This window comes from Canis lupus, chromosome 8 (assembly GCF_003254725.2).
Source record: "Canis lupus dingo isolate Sandy chromosome 8, ASM325472v2, whole genome shotgun sequence".
Lineage (NCBI taxonomy): Eukaryota > Metazoa > Chordata > Mammalia > Carnivora > Canidae > Canis > Canis lupus.
Genome location: NC_064250.1, coordinates 5,743,962 through 5,759,582, shown reverse-complemented (window position 1 = coordinate 5,759,582; position 15,621 = coordinate 5,743,962). Strand labels below are relative to the sequence as shown.

The 15,621-nt window shown below is 36.2% G+C and overlaps 1 long non-coding RNA gene across 1 annotated transcript in view; it reads right to left on the bottom strand.

The window, feature by feature from the left end:
• The window catches only part of LOC118355531 (uncharacterized), a 28,151-nt gene extending 17,805 nt beyond the window's left edge, over window positions 1-10,346 (bottom strand). Inside the window, exon 1 of the long non-coding RNA XR_004818187.2 lies at window positions 10,234-10,346. This is a non-coding gene — a long non-coding RNA (uncharacterized LOC118355531). The remainder of the gene's footprint in view (window positions 1-10,233) is intronic.
• Window positions 10,347-15,621: the final 5,275 nt, after the last annotated feature.

Below are 15,621 nucleotides of genomic sequence, written 5' to 3'. Positions count from 1 at the left end.
GTTTCATGGCAAAAACATAGCATTTAGAAATGTGGAACAGACGACTAGTGATTATCCATTTCCAGGCCATATTGACTTAGTATACAATCCAACTGATTGTGCAGATATTGGCCATCAGGATCACAGGATGAAAAAGCTCTGATCTAATGGAAAAATTACTAATTTAATAGTCACATATCAATTAGGCCTCTTGGTCATCCAATAATGATAGATGTCCTTAAAAAAACAAGTGAAAAAGGGCAAAGAAGTAGAAGCATATTAAAATTCTCATGAGATCTCTCCCAGATCCTCATTAGTCCAGACCTGGTTTGCTTTGGGCTTAGGCCTTTGTAGAAGTCCCTCCAATTCCAGATGGGTGCATACCATACACTCAAGTCTAAACCTCATTTGAGAATTCTCATGCAATTTCATTTAATATGAAATGCCTCTAACATCTAATAATATTTGATAATATTCAGTTGCCCAAAGGGGCTGATTGTTAACTTGTCAGAAAACTTGTGATTCAGTTTAGTCATCCTTAGAATTTATATTGTCAGTAAGTATATCATATAAATAATTCAACTGCTAACGAAAGATAGAATCTGTGAAAATGGTGGAATTTGCAAAACTTTCATTATCTTGTTTAACATTTGATGAGCTCTTAAAACTGAATACAAAGTACAAAGATTCATAGCTTAATGAAAGCTATTTTAAAAAATAAGTATAATATAGTGCTTTGCTTGAAACTAAAATTACAGTGAAATTCTCATTTGTTCTAGGAGAGGAAACAGAAAGACTATTTTGATAAATTAGGCAAATTAAATAGATTTAAGAAGTAATAGTATGTAGGGGGACCCTGGATTGTAAATAAAGTAACAGTGAACTCCAAGACAAGGACATGAATTACAGTCAGCTCTTCCTTCAGTGAAATGTACCGTCAGAGCATATAACTTGCTGAGCCCAGGTATTTCTAATTTTGAAACTGATTTGGATCAAGTGCTGGTAAACTTGCAGAAAATCATATTCCTTTCTTCCTTCCCTCATTGATTTAAATATAATCATTGAACCGTTAAATGTTTCAAGCACAAAAGTAGGCACTAGATAATGTGTTAATGAATAAGACAATCATGGTCCCTGCTCTCAGTAGCTTGGAACAACTAATGGAGACAAAATAAACACATTGTTGTAGTGGGTACCATGAGAGAAATAAAGCCCCGATATCTAGAAATCTATGTAGGTAGTAAGGAATGTCTTCTTGGAGGAAGGAAGACCTGTCTGTTGCCTAAATCTAAAGAATGAGAATTGGAAACAGAGAGCTATAGGTGGAGAAAAGAGCTCCAGCCATGTAAAGGATTTGGATTTTATTCAAGTGCAATGGAAAGTCATGGATGAGTTTATAGGCAAGGAAGTGAGAGGAGGTAATTTATGTTTAAAACTGTTGGCCTGGCTGTTTTAGGAAGAATGGATTTTAAAAGGGGAATTGTACCCATCCAGACAAGACATGATGGGGCATTGGACTAGAAAGAGTAAGCGTAGAGATCAAGGCAGGCAAATGGATTGGATTTTAAATACATTTAGGAGGAAGACATGTCCATATTTGTTGATAGTTGAATGTACAGAATGATGCAGAGTGATTCTTAGTCTTTTGCCTTAAACAACAGGATAGTGGTGCCATGTAGTAAAAATATAAGTCTGGGGAAGAAATTGGTGGGATAGTAGGTAGCAATCAAGAAATCCATTTCAACCTGCTTAGCAGAAATGATCATGAGCTTTCCAATCTGGAGATGTCAAGGTGTAGTTGCATATTTGAATATGGAGCCCAGAAGCAGTTTTGGGCTGAAGATAAAACATGATATTGAAAGCCATAGAAATAGATGAGATCATGCTGAAAAAAAAACACAAAAACCTATTGTGAGAGGTATAGAGAGTCTGGGACCAAATACTGGAGTCATTGGGAAAACAAACAAAAAACTGAGAGGGTGAGGTCAAAACAGAGATAAACCAGGAGAGAGAGTACTGTCTTAGAATCTTCAAGAAGACAGTATTTCAGGAAGGAGAGTAGGGGCAACTACACTGAATATTGATGAGAAACAGATGAAGTTAGAACAGAGAAGAAGCCTTCTTAGCAGCATAGACATCATTGGTAACCTTGGAATAAATAGCATTTCAGTGGAGTGGGGAAGGGGGGGACATAGCCCAAACTGGAGTGGAAGGGGTGAGTGTGAAGCGAGGCAGTGGAGACAGCAGGTATAAACAATTTTTGAAAAGTCATTCTGTAGAAAGGAATAGCAAAAGGGGATATCTGAGGGGAATATGAGGTGTTAGGAAGATTCTTCTTGAATAGTAAAGATATGCATGTTCATTGCTGATGGGAAAGGCAAGGCAGAGGAAGAATTTGATGATGTAGCTAAGAAAGGGATGCAAAGCCTTTGGAAGGCTAGAGCAGGTAGGAAGCTTGAGCCTCAACAGATGGAGGACATTTCTTTAATAATAGGGAATGAGGTAGAGATAGACATAGATGCAGGGAAATGGAAAATGAGAACATTTAGATTCTATCATTGAAATATGATGCATAATCATGGCAGAGGTAGGCCAACTGTAGGGCAGGAAATCTGAGAGAAGAGAAACATCTAGTGACTGTAGGAAGCTTTAGGAAGAAGCATTTATACATAAGTATTTCTAGCATTTGGTAGAGGCTCAATACATGTTGTTGAACAGATAGATGAAAGCATGACATTTTAGTTACAAGAACAGGCTCACAATTCTCAGACAGAAAACTTAGACAAAATTGTGCATATAGAAGATTTAGTTCAAAACCACATTTTGGGGATGCCTGGGCGGCTCAGCAGTTAAGCATGTGCCCTTCGTCTCAGAGCATGATTCTGGAGTCCCAGAATCTAGTCCCACATCCACTTTTTTTCTTTTTTTGTGAGTAAAAGGAGTGAGTGGGCATACATAAGATTATTAGACACCCATTAACCAGTACTTCCAGGCATGATACAGAATGTTCCCATCACCCTAGAAAGTTCCTTCATGCACTTTTCCAATGATCCTTGAGCCCCGGTAGCTCAGTGGTTTAGTGCCACCTTCAGCCCAGGGCGTGATCCTGAAGACCTGGGATCGAGTCCCACATCAGGCTCCCTGCATGGAGCGTGCTTCTCCCTCTGCCTGTGTCTCTGCCTCTGTGTGTGTGTGTCTCTAATGAATAAATAAATAAATAAAGTCTTTAAAAAAAAGATTCAAAACCACATTTTGTAAAAACCTCTTAAGGGTTCAACCAGAAGAACTACACTTGCCAAGTTGCCCCAGCCATGGTCTAGAGAATATATTTTCAAGACCCTAGTGTACAAGAAAATTACGTATCTTCTCATCACACAAACCCTCTAATTTGTGTGAAAAAAAAAAAAAAAAGCTGGTGAAGTTAAAAAAAACAACAAACAACCCACAGGAAGTTTTGGATATTAGCACATCAGCAATGCCAAAATTACATGCAGTTAACCATTTCTGACCCTATTATATATGGACAAATGAGATGTTTATAACACTTATCATCCTCTATTTTTAAAATATATTTTTCTGTTATCATCATCAAAAAACTCCATTTACTGGTTCTACTTGAGACTGTTCTCCAAAACCATTTCCTAACACTGAGTAAAAATGTTCTAAACCTCCTGGTAAGCCTCAGAGTATTGATTATCTTCTAATCTAGTTTTGACTTGGCCTTGAAACTTCAGCCATAAAAGATTTAAAAGATTTTGCCCTTCACTAAAAGCTATCATCTGTAATCCTAGCACTCGCCCATTTCAGAATCCAGATGACTGAATGTCACATTCGGTTACCTTTATAAACCCCCAAATCAAAGCTTCTAATATCAACACTTGCCTTACTCATCACTCTTGCTTCTCAGCTCCCAATTTATTGATAATTCTTTACCACCCCTTGCCACTTACTGTCTGCAGGGCTTGAATGGTCAGAGCAGCTAAGCAGGCTGCTGGACTCAAACAGCTTTAAAAGTTCCACAAATTTCATACAGAAAATGGGAAAACATAAAAACCATGCATGTCAAAATGTCATCCCATGTTGACGGTAAATCACTTAGATAACATTTAGTTTGTCTTTGGTGTGCTATCCAGAACCACTAGCAGCTGTCGTGTGTATGCCTGTGTGTGTGCAGACATGTGTGTTTCAAAGTAATTTCTTAAGCCCTTAGAAAATGCTGCGGTTTTTGCCTCCATTCGTCTTTTTTAACCTTTTACAAATAGCCAAAATAATGTATGGATGTGCGATTTCACTGTCCTTTTCTCTCAAATGCAGGCAATAAAAGTTGATTTGCACTAACAAGCTAAAAGCTCTGAGTGCTACCAGACTGTGATGCATTCCAGGAGGGAGGGTACCTTTCAGATCCTATGATGGTAGAAAGCCTCTTCACAAACAACACTGCAAAGATTTAGAATCCAAGGCTAGGATCCAATCTATTGTTCAGGAGTCAGCCAGTATGGAAGAAAAGATCAACTGAAAATTGGTCAGAATAGAGACAATCTCCTGCTCTGGTTGCTTTTGATTTCAGCATAGTCCACAGGTAGTATAGCTGATGCAAATTAAGCCTTTCCTTCTCTCTTCAGTATTGCTCTGCAAGGATGCTGGTTATGGTAGCATTAGCAATACGGCATAAAAATGTTTGTGAGGAAATATATGTGGCAAATTTATATATGCGAGCAATATCCTATGTTTATGCCACTAGCTGGCAGTTGAAATTTCCATTAGTTACAAAGTAGAAAATATAGTAAAAAATATGTTAAAAATGAAAATATTCCTCTGATAATACGCATCTACCTTTTCCATTTTACATTTCATTGGCAAAGGTACTAAATTTGAAAAGATGTTAATTTGAAAAGCTATTACTGTGGTCCTGCATAGAATTTACAGGCTAGAAACAGCACTGCCATTTTGCTAAGGTAGATTTAGCCTCAAATAAATATATATAGTGTTTCTTAAAAGGTGAAAGTATAACCGGATAGTTTCAAACCTCAACCAATATACAGAATACACATATAACCACTATGTAGCCACCATGATTGTGCTGTTTAGGCAAACAAAAAGATGTCTCAGGAAAGGATGGAGCTCCCACAAGGAAAGAAATGTATCTAGAAAAAAATGAACATAGTTCATAATGACATTTTTGCATTTGGCTTTTCTCCCATCAAACAAAAGCAGCAAAATACAAGTGGAATATCACAATGAGTTTGGAAAAAATATATCAAACTATAAAGTTTCTTCATTTATTTATGGGCAGGAGTAGAGTGGTAGTGGTCTAAGAGCTTGGTCTTTGAAACCAAATACTGTCCATGTTCAAATACAAGCCATCGCTTACATCTTGTGCAATTTTGGGTAATTTATTTAACTTTGTGATGTCTCATCCTCCTTTTCTGTGTCTATATATTATACATATGCAATGTGCATATATATAAATATAGCCCCTTCATGGAATTGTGAGGATTACATGATTTATGTCTGTAGACTTCTGACTGGCACATCTTTAGCATTCAATAAATGTTAGATATTATTAAGTAATTGCAAATATATAATAAAAAAGAATAGCACATATGGCTTTGAGAATTTTTAACTCCACAAATAAATATCAGGTTTTCATGATTGGTAAGCACTTAGTAATAGTAGTAGTAGTAGAGGGGGAGGAGTGGGAGTTCTGGGTAGAGTAGTGGGATTGGCAATGCCTTAATGTTGAGGTAGAGATTTGTTTGTAGAGATTTCTTGGAAACTGCTTCCTAAAACAACACCTGTAATGACTTAGGAACCATAATTTGGCAGAGGGAGATGTTGAACAGTAATGTGGTTGCAACCGAGAACTCAGCCATCTCAGATTGCTCTCTGAAATTGCAAAGGCCCTTGAAAAATATCTCAGACTGCCTCATATTGAGGCAGGGGACTGGGGGACTTTTTCTCATTTCCCATTAGTCAGTGAGTGGCTGCAGGCTGCTCCTGGGGAGGGGCATCATCCTGGGCATGACAGCTCTCCTCGACCTTAGCAACTGTAGGGGAGAGGAAGTTCTGGGGCGCACACACTGCAGCTTTGACTACAGTTCACTGTCTATGTTGCTCAGATCCTGTTGCTTTATATAAATTCAAAAATCTAGGAGCAACCCTTCTAGGATTCTGGTTGAGGGAAAACTTAAAAAAAAAAAAAAGTAGTACAGTTCCTGTCATAACAATTGGTCTTGGCGCTATGAGTGATATTCATCAGCCTTCCTATTCTATTCTAGATTCCTGATACCCTTGGCTAGCAACTCTTGTGATATAAATATATTAGATCTACATACATTAGATCACAAGAGTATATTACTTATACTTAATATGGTGGTATAATCCTGGCTCTCAACCCTCAGGTTCTGAGGATTGGTCATCATACTTTTCAGACTGTGGCTACTGTACTTGTCCATTTAAAATTAAAATTGTGCAGAAGAGTATCAATCACCCAGGTATAAATAGTTTTCTCTTCTCTGCTAGGAACATGGTTTCTTTCCTGCCTGCTGGCCTCTTGGTACAATGAACCTAAAGGAATTGTTGGCAGAATAGCTTTAAGCTTAATAGGGCTTTGGCAACATTCCCTGGTAGAAGTACCTCCACCCCCTGCACCCGCCCTCCACCTCCCTGCCCTTAGGCTCTCTGGTCCTTCTCAGCTTAGAATTGCAGGGATATCCCTAGGAGTAATGATTAGTGAAGTCTTTACATCCTTGTATCTAATATTCCAATTTTTCTCTTTTCAGACCTGTGACCAATCTCATGAGGAAAATTAAAATTAGGACTGGCTCTTCAGAATTGCTCTAAATTAAAGTAAGTTTCCTGAGCTTTTGTCCTCCAACATTAACCAGTTGTCTTATCACTTAAATGAGTCAAAAAATAGTTTGATTATCAAAGGATTTATAAAGATTCTGAGAAAACTGATGTTATCTTGGAATATTTTTTCAAAAATATTTTCTTGTGATCACCTTGCGTTTAATTGATTCTTTGCTCAAAATACAAATGTATAATTGCAATTTAAACTTCGATGTTGTAAAACTAAAATAATCTTATTTAAGAATTCCTAGCTCAAAATTAAAGTCCCCAAGGTCTGCTTTAACACAGTTTACTGAATTTTTTTAAATAAATTTTGCTTACATATCAATGACTTCCCATTATGATTCTATACATAGGAGTGGACACAGATGTCACACGTGTGAAATTTATTTTTTCTGTAATTTTAGTTCTCTAGTCTTCCTCTATTATAGAATGGGTGAAAAGTTTATTCAGATTTTATTCTTAGAAAAAAAGTTTAAGCAAGTCTAAGTAAGCTACAAGTCCATTAAAAGTAATAGAAGGAGATAGAGATCAGCTCTAAGTAAATCCTGTGCAAAGGAATTTATCTTTCAAGCATTCACCTCTTCTGGAAGATAAGAAAGGTTTTCTTAACCAATTAATTGAGACTCAACTAAATGTCATGGCAAACAAATTCAAATTTTACAACATGAAGCCGTTTCTTATTGCAAACTTGGCAAGAACACTGTAAACTTGTATAAAGTGATGATATAGCACTTCCAGGATCCCTGCTGTGCTTCCTGATTAACAGATTTAAATCTATGGCTTATTGGAGAAAACAATGATTGGGAATCAAAACAGCTACTGATTCAGATTCTAGAATAGCTACTCCCCAGCCTTCTAATGAAAGATGAGACTGGTATTTGACTTTATGACATCATTATGGCACAGTAGATTGACAATAAGGGGCCAAGAATTTGTCCTGAGGTTTTCTTGGAAATGATGGGGCGAACCTGAAATCAGGATAGCAACATCTTGGAAGGAATCCGGGATTTACTTCATTTGTTATTCAAACTCCACTCAGTTATTAACTGGCTTCACTTGGTTATCAGCATACATATCTGCTTAGATCTCTAGATGTTAAGCTCTTAGAGAGAAGGAGTCATTTATTTATCTGTTTCCACACAGGGACTAGTAACATGCTTCACACATAGCCACCATTCATTTATTTGATAAAAATAGCATTTTGATTTTATATGGTAAATTTTGGCCACAGCATTTTTTAATCCACTAAAAAACCTGTATATTTCAGTTAGTCAAAATCATATTTATTGAACATTGACCATGTAGTCTCTATACTTAATGTGTGTATATGTGTCTCTGTGTGTGTGTGTGTGTGTGTGTGTGTGTGTGTATGAATTATCAGAGCTTTTTTAAAATTTTTAAATTATTTTTTAAAATTTATTCATGAGAGACACACAGAGAGAGAGAGAGAGAGAGAGAGGGAAAGAGAGAGAGGCAGAGACACAGGCAGAGGTAGAAGCAGGCATGGGACTCCATCCCCGGGTCTCCAGGATCACACCCTGGGCTGAAGGCAGTGCTAAACCACTGAGCCACTCAGGCTGCCCTCTCAGAGCTTTTTAAGTGAATAAACATGCAAAACAAATTCAAGGAGAGTTCATTATAGGCTGAATTTGTCAATGGATGCTCAATGGAAAAGGCAGAACTTGAGCTCCCCTCAGGGGGTAGAGAAAGATAGCAGCATTCTCCATATTTGGATAGGGACAATCTCACAGTAAAAGAACTTTGCTTTGATAAGGAGCTCATGTACAAAGTGTTCCCACTGTCATCCTCTGTAAACAGCTTGGTCCCCAAGGCACTGAAGGAGAGTTTTGACTAATTGTGACTTCCAGGAAAATTGGTAAGTTGGGTTCAGACTGATACTTGCTTATAACTGTAATCATCCCTAGGATTTTAAACATTACAAGATGTATGTGAAACCAAGGGAATCTGGGTAGTTGAATGAGGAACTCAGCTGTCCCTCAGTAGTTCATGCCAATATGAGAGTACAAAAACAATGATTATGTGGCTGCTGTTACTACTGTTACTACTAAACTTGATGAGTTTATATGTTGTTTTAATAGTGATTTTTATTGCCCAGCATCCAACTTAATAACTTCATTTTCTGGGTGGACATGACTCCTATTGCTGCTGGCTATTGTGGTCCACATGAAAAATGAACATGGTTGGTTGAGTCTCAATTCTAACACTTTGGACAAAAAGCTGTCATGGACCTGTTACAACAAATTTTAGGTCCTGAAGTCTGATTTACTTCTAATTAGTTAAATCTGTCAGTATGTATAAGGTGTAGGAAAGACAGGAAGGGATATAGAACTGAATCTATTGGATAAGCTTCATCGTAGGTTTCTGTAATATCTGCCCTAAGGGGCAATTGTGAAGATCTTTTTATTATGGGTATTTTAAACTATATGTAAACCTAGATAGACTATTAAAAACGTGTCCTCATGTGCCCATCAAAAACTTCAGTAACCATTGTTACTTGGCCTATTTCATCTGCATGCCCACCCACTCTCTCTTTCTAACTCAAAGATTATTTTAAAGCAAATTAGAGACATCATCTCATTTCATCTGTAAATACTTTAGTATTTATCTCTAAACCATTAGAATTCTTGTTTACATAACAATAATACCATGGTATGATTTTAAAGATCACAGTCAGACCTCCTCTATCCTTAACCTGTTTACCAATGTCTGAAATTCTACAAACTTTAAAGCTTTTTGTTGGAAGATAAAAACCAACACCCCATTAGAATTGTTACAACAAAACCTTTCCAGTTATGATTTATGAAAAACAAGGTACCTGAATTTGTGAGACAACAATGGGCCATTTTTGCAATTATATCTAGAATAGGCAGGCACAGTCATCTAAGAAAGTTTAGAAATCATGACAAATACCCCAAGATCCTAAGATTATTTGCTATCTGAGTGTATAATAATAGTCACAAATGTGCCAGATCAGAGAACGGTAGGATTCCAAGCCTGGTCTCCAAAGGCTACCATCATCTGGCTCTATCTTACCTTCTATGCCTTTCTTGGATAACTTTCCTGTGACTAACTAATCCTCTGTAACCTTGCCTGGTAAGTGTATCACCCAAGAATTTTTCTCCTTTCTAGTCATCCCTGCTCAACCACTCCTGTACCCCACTCCCATGTGAGATGTGTTGGATTTCTCTAACATAGCTAAGAAAATAAAACAGATGGATAGTTATGTTGTGTATTAAAACAGACTAAATTTCAATTCTTACTTTGAGTGCAACATGATTATTACTAGTTTCGGGGTTTGGAATTCTGAAAATTTCTACCAAACTCAATGGCTTCCTCAAAATTTCTTGAGTTCACTTCCAGCGTGTACTGATGACTTACCTTAAAGGAAATAACTAGAAGACATGCAAATTATTAGTCAGCAGCTGCCTGAAGAGTACTATGGAAGATGAAATTTGAAGTTCCTATGCCAGGCTGAGCAGCCCATCCATCCTGATGAGTTAAGAGAAAAGTCACTCTTAATTTTTATAGGGCGGATTTTGACTGCTCTTCATGCAAAAATTTTTCATCTACTGCAGGAGGGAGAGACTGTGGCAATGAAACTTATGAGCTATTGGCATGTGGAAGATGGATAATTTTGACAAAAACTTTATTCCTGCAGTTCACTCATGCCCCTATTACAATCAGGACTCCACATGGGGCAAAGAAGGGGATGAAAATTATGACCTATCATGGTTTGGTGAAAGGAGCGCTGATAGGATAATTAGAAGATACCTTATAATTGATTTGTAACAAGGTACCAAGTTAGAGAGCTGATTGCATGTAAATCTCTGCTTGTAGTGATTTCTTGTTATATAGGATATAAGAATTATTGATATTAATTTATAAAACATTGGATATAATATAAAGTCCTAGAAGGAATAAGTAAAAGTGGGCAGCGTTCTAGAGGGATGTAGCACTCTTCCACCTCTAGCAAATGATTTACTACCTGATGCCCCATGAGAAGCGATGGTGGAGGGCAAAGAGGCCACAATAAGTTGCCCCAGGCACCAGCCAGGGGAACTCAGTTGCCTACTACTGTGTCTGCACCCTTATGCAATGAATAATACTTTGTTGCATTGAAGACAAATGTTAGTCACAGATGAGTAGCCTAATTGTGATTTCAAGTAGTATAAAATTGAAACAGGCACTCATTTGACATTTAACTTATATTTTGCATTGGCTTTTTATCTAATGGGTGTATATTCTTTTTCCTTAACTAGATTGTAAACCCCACTGAAAAAACAGACTCCCCATTTTGCTATTCTCAATGCACAACTCATTGCTCCAGGCAAAATAGTCAATACGGTTTTCAGTTGCCATTGCAGATAATAGTCTAAGTAAACACTGACTCTGAGTGCTAAAATTTTTGCAAAGCTTGTTCTTGAGGAAAAACGTGGTTTAACCTGATAAATCCCCTTGTGACACATAATCACACATAGAAGTAAAATAGATTTCTAGATGAATAAGAAAACTCATTTAAAATGCCTAATGTGAATAATGGAATATTAAGTCTTTCACTTTCTCTACTGTGATTCACGATATTTTGGATCTATTCTAAGTTATCACAAGTTAGCACTACGCTAAACTTTTTCTGGAGGTTGTAATCTTAGATTATCTCACAGCTGTTTAGAATTGGCAGCCCAAAAGTCTGGAATATAATTCAAGTCTTGTACCATCTTTTACTACTCCTAGTCTTTCTGCAACTTATTCTTGAGCTAATTGAGAAAATAAGAGAGCTACATCAGTAAGCCTTTCTCGCCCAAAGTAACATATAATGAATTATGTCTCTAATTTTTGGAAGGATAATAACTTTTGCATTTCCCATGAAACTTCTATGGAGGATGTCGTAGATCATGTCATTCAATGTCTGCAGAACAGTACCCTAAAATCAGACACATCATTCAAAGTTGAGGCTAAAAAGAAATTTTTTACCTAGAAAATTATAAAAGCCAGAAATTATACACTTTCTACTTTTGTGCAAATTCTTTCCTTGACTGTGATACTAGGAAGCTTACATGGTTTTTATGTTCAATCCTAAAAACCATACTGAGCTTTGTTATTGGTACATGTGTTTTCTCTTTTGAGCTATGTTTATTCTTTAATTTGTGCTTTTCTACTTTTATATTTTTCATTTTCACGTCCTTTTTGAAAGGATGTGGTATACAAATATATTTTAACTGAAGTCACACTTAGCACTAAATGGGCAGCCAATATTCTGTGAAGGCTGCACTCATAACTATGTAAGCAACAGAGTGACATTTACCTTGCCTGAACTACACTGGATAGGCCTGTGAAAGAATTGGATGATAAGCTATTTAAGAAAGTTCACCTAAGCAAGCTAGAAGGGAGTTGTCTGCTGGATGAAGGAAATAGCTGAAAGAGATCTTGAAGATTAAAATTTATATAAGAAAATATGGCTTGCTCAAGAGGGCCAGGCAGCTAGTACAGTGCTGTGAGTGGAAAAGGTCTTTTGAATACCAACATAGTTTTCTATGACTTATTCTTGGATGACTTTTGAACACTTTTTAAAGATTCATTTATTTATTAGAGAGAGAGAGAGAGAGAACAAGCACATGAGCAAGAGGGGCAGAGTGAGAGAGAGAGAGAGTCCCAAGCTGACTCCATGCTGAGCATGGAGCCTGACTTTGGGCTTGATTTCAGGACACTGAGATCATGACCTGAGCTGAAACCAAGAGTCCAATGCTTAACTGACTGAATCATTCAGGCATCCCTGACCTTGGAACATCTTGTGACTTCATAGGCAATGTTCCCTGAAGGGCTAGGCCAAGACAGCTAGAGAGAAGTTCAAGATTTGCAAGGATCACCTGTTTGTCAAGGATCACCTGTTTGTAGCCGTAGATAGAACAGAAAGCATCAGGCTTCATTATTTTGGGGTCAGGGACCTGAAAAATAATTGCTCTTTCCTCATGTTCAGTGACATCTCTGGGTACCCCATAATGTGAGTGTCAAAATGAACCATGGATCATACTTAGTTGCCATCATTTTGAGGCATACCAAGATGGTCATGACAATTTATCATCCAGACAAGTTTGGACAGGAGAGCCCAAATCCAAGACTGATGCTTGGTCAGATGGGAAAGGGCTGGAAAGGGCAGTCTGGAGGAGTCAGTACAGAAAAACAAGGATTGTGGTTGTCAAGGACAGAATTTTGGAAGACAGAACTAGAGGCTAATTTTTAGTGTAAGTGGATGTCTGATCTTAGGGAAGAAACTTTTCTATTTTTAAAATAAATTTTCATTTTTGGAGCAGTTTTAGGTGTATAGGATATTGTGCAGAAAAGATAGAGCTCCCAAAAACTCATTGCTCCCAGTTTCTCCTATTGTCAACATGTTGCACTAATGTGGTATATTTGTACACTTGGTAAACTGATATTGATATTATTAACTAATGACCAAAGTTTATATGTGGATTCACTCTTTGTCTTATACAGTTCTCTGGGTTTTGGTCAAAGGCATAATCTCATGTATCTACCATTTCAGTGTTGTAGAGTTTCACAGCACTAAAATGCCCCATAACCAACCTATTCACCCCTTGCCATGGCCTCCTTAACTCCTGGCAACACTGATCTTTTTACTGTTTCTACAGTTTTGCCTTTTGTACAATGTCTTATATAATTGAAATCATACAGTTTTTTCAGACTGATTTCTTTTACTTAGCAAGTTTTCTCCATGTCTTTCAAGAGCTTGATAGCTTTTTTAAAATTCCTGAATAATACTTTTCATATGGGTATATGAGTTTATCCATTTCCTTTTGAAGGACATCTTGGTTATCTCCAATTTTTGGCAATTATGAATAAAGCTGCTGTAAACATTTGAGTACAGGTTTCATTTATTTATTTATTTTTTTTTTTTCAGGTTTCATTTAGACATAAAGTTTTCAGTTCATCTGAGTGAATACTAAGGAGTGTAATTACAGGATTATATGATAAATCTATGTTTGAGTTTGTAAAAAACTGCCAAACTGTCTTCCAAAGTGGCTGTTACTACTTTTGCATTCCTACCAGCAAAGATGACTAAGAGTCCCTGTTGTACCACATCTTTGTCAGTGTTTGGTGTCAGTACTTTGGATTTTGAACATTCTAATAGATGTAGTAGTATCTTGTTTTAATTTTTAATCACCTGAGTATATATGATGTCAAACACCTTTTCATATGCTTATTTGTCATCTATATATTTTCTTTGGTGGGGTTCTATTTAGATCTTTGGTTCACTTTCCAATTAGGTTTCTTGTTTTCTTATTGTTGAATTTTTAAGGGTTCTTTGTATATTTTGAACATAAGTTCTTCATCAGTTATTTATATATTTGGGAAATATTTTGTTTCAGACAGTGTCTTGTCTTTTCATTCTCTTGAGATTGTCTTTCACAGAGTAGAATTTTAAATTTTAATGAAGTCCAACTTATCAATTTTATCTTTCATGAATTATAATTTTTGTGTTATATGTAAAAAGCCATCACCAACTCAAATAATTTGGATTTTCTATTTTATCTTCTAGAAATTTTATATTTGACATTTAGGTTTTTGATCCACCTTGAGCTAATTTTTGTGAAGGGACTATAATAGTTCTAGATCCATCTGTTGAAAAGACTATCCTTTTTCTATTGAATTGCCTTTGCTCCTTGTCGAAGATCAAACACTATATAGGTCTATTTCTGGACTTTCTGTTCTATTCCTTTGATAAATTTGTCAACTCTTTTGCTAAGAACACACTATCTTGATCACTGTAGCTTCCTAGTACCTCTTAAAGTCAGATATTGTCAGTCTCCTGACTTTACTCTTCTTTAGCATTGTTTTGATTATCCTGGGTTTTTGTCTTTCATGTAAACTTTTGAGTCAATGTTGATATCCATAAAATAATCTGCTGAGATTTTGCTTGGGATGGCACTGAGTCTATAGATCAATTTTGGAAAATGTTTGTTTTAATATTGTCATCCTATTCATGAACAGGGGCTATCTCCTTATTTAGACCTTTGATTTCTTTAATCAAAATTTTATAGTTTCCCCTTAGATATTTTGTTAGATTTATGCCTAAATATTTATTTTTGTATTTGGTCCTAATTAAATGGTATTTTGTTTTAAATTTCATAATATATTTTTCATTGTTAGTACTATAGGAAAGGAACTGACTTCTCTATATTGACTTTATATCCCATAACCTTGCTATAATTGCCTATTAGTTCCTGCTTTTTAATATTCTTTTACTTTTTCTACATAGACAATCATATCTCCAAATAAGATAGTTTTATTTCTTTCTTCCTAATATATATACCTTTTATGTCATTTTCTTGTCTTATTTTAATTTCTAGGACGTCTAGTATGATGGTAAATGGCAGTGGTGAGAGAGAAGACATCCTTATCTTGTTCCTCATCTTTGGGAGAAAGCATCTCTTTTCTCACCATTAAGTATAAAGTTAGTTTTAGACATTTTGTAGATGTCATTTACCAAGTTGAGAAAATTCTCCTTTATTCCTAATGTTCCTAATTTTCTGACAATTTTTATCATGAATGGGTGTTGAGTTTTGTCAAATCCTTTTGCTGCATCTTTTGATATGATGATATGATTTTTCTTCTTTTTTTTTTTTTTTTTTTTTTTTGATTTTTCTTCTTTAACCTGTGGATGTGGTAGATTATATTAATAAGATGTCGAACCAGCCTTACATACCTCAAATGAATCCCAATTGGTGTATAATTCTTTTTATACATTGTGTA